We start from the raw sequence: 1,917 nt of genomic DNA, 5'->3' as shown, positions 1-1,917 counted from the left end.
GTCAGGATGGCCGAGCGGTCTAAGGCGCTGCGTTCAGGTCGCAGTCTCCCCTGGAGGCGTGGGTTCGAATCCCACTCCTGACAAGGACTTCTTTTTTGCTTTTCAGCGGTAACTCCAAATCAACTAGATGATATTTCACACGTTTGGATACTCTTTTAATCTTCTTAAAAAACAGCTGTTTTCTTCTTAACAGGCATTTTCTTCCTAATGATATTTACTAAACTCCAGACTTAAAGAGAAAGTCCCGCTCTGTGTACTGTGAAACCTTTTTAGCGTAGTCCAACGTACACACTTTCGTTAAGAGTTTGGGAGGAGAAAATAAAAAGCAGCTAATGTCAGGAGTGGGATTCGAACCCACGCCTCCAGGGGAGACTGCGACCTGAACGCAGCGCCTTAGACCGCTCGGCCATCCTGACTTGCTTGGAGGGACGGCTGTAATCAGGATGTAGTTTCTAGCGCAGTGTGACGCGGTTTGAGAATCAGTTAGTTGTGGTAGTTCAGCTACACAGTCCCTGCCATTATTCTCAAACTAGTTCCGTCTTTTTACTACTTATACGTTTTTAAGTGGAAACATTGTAACCTGAGCAAAAACGGAAAGTTTCCTTTGCCATCAGTAAAAAAATAGCCATAAACATAGATATAACGAAAACGAAACTATATCATTAAGTTCTAGCCACTTGCCGAGTCCTCTGAACCTGAAGTTTTTATATTGTTTTTTAACGACTAATATTATTGATGGAGTGGATCGAGATATTGTTGGGTAAGTAAAAAGGAAGGATTCCTTAAAGAATGGGCTTGCTGGAAAGGAGACGGGGTGCCTGTTAGATGGTGACATTCCCCATCCCTGGAGGCATTCGACAAGGCTGGACAGTCACTTCGTGTAATTTTTTTTTTTTAATTAAAAAACTGTCAGAAAAAAAATTTCCTGGACGTTCTTTCAATGGAATATTAGGTATTGTCTGTAGCTGTGCTAATGTAGTAGCCACTCACTGTGTGTCTACTGAGCAGTAAGATACACGTGCGATTTTGAAGACCGTCGTACAAAAACAGTGAAAGAGCTCATTAACTTTTTATATTGATCACATGTTTAAATGACAACATTTTGAATATATTTGAGTTAAGTAAAATATATTATTTAAAACCATTTAAAATTCAGGTCATAAAAATGCAAATAAACGTTGGTAAGATGTGACTGATTCCACCCTGTGGTAGAAGCCAGTTTTGCATCTATTAGCAAATTCCCTTCAGCATTCTTGATTGTGAGATATGTAGAGTGGGGCAAAAGTAGGCTTACAGTTGTTCGTGTGAAAAATAATACGAGAAATAATAATACAAGAATAAACTGTGTGTTCGTGTGCTTACAACTGTAAACCTACTTTTGCTCCACCCTGTATACATATATTCTCCTTTGAACCAGTTTTTTTTTTTAATTGATTGATTGATGAGAGAGAGAGAGAGAAAGAGAGAGAGAGACATTAATTTGTTGTCTCTTGACCAGGGGTTGAACCCACAACCTTGGTGCATCTGGAAGATTCTCTAACCAATTGAGCTACCCAGTCAGGGCTGTAAAAGTCTTCTTTGCCCCTAAATCCCTAGGGTCTAGGACACAAAATGTGGAGCTCAAGGAGTGCAGGTTGAATAATGAATGAACGCAAACAACAGGGTAGGGGTGAGCCAGGGGCAGGAAGTCCCGGTGCAGACCTCCTGGTGCAGCTGGCACCTGGGCAGAATGAGGTGGATTCACCCAAACCCTGGCTTGGCCACATCTCTCAGGAATTTGAGTCACGGATCACTGAGCAAATAGTTCATCCTAATACCCTTTCTTTGGAGCTCCCATTCCAAACAACCTTCGCCCCTATTCCAAGAGGCCGGAGGGTTCAGGCAGAGGAAATAACCAAACGCCAAGTCTGACCTTTG

At 41.9% G+C, this 1,917-nt stretch overlaps 2 non-coding genes across 2 annotated transcripts; one reads left to right on the top strand and one right to left on the bottom strand.

Annotated features, from left to right (window-relative positions):
- Nucleotides 1-83, top strand: TRNAL-CAG. Its single transcript has one exon. It is a non-coding gene; the product is annotated as a tRNA-Leu (tRNA).
- A 250-nt stretch (nucleotides 84-333) lies between these two features.
- On the bottom strand, nucleotides 334-416 carry TRNAL-CAG. The gene has a single exon. It is a non-coding gene; the product is annotated as a tRNA-Leu (tRNA).
- Nucleotides 417-1,917: the final 1,501 nt, after the last annotated feature.

The sequence above is a fragment of the Myotis lucifugus genome, unplaced genomic scaffold (assembly GCF_000147115.1).
Source record: "Myotis lucifugus unplaced genomic scaffold, Myoluc2.0 scaffold_876, whole genome shotgun sequence".
Classification (NCBI taxonomy): Eukaryota; Metazoa; Chordata; class Mammalia; order Chiroptera; family Vespertilionidae; genus Myotis; species Myotis lucifugus.
This window is presented reverse-complemented; position numbering and strand designations above follow the sequence as displayed.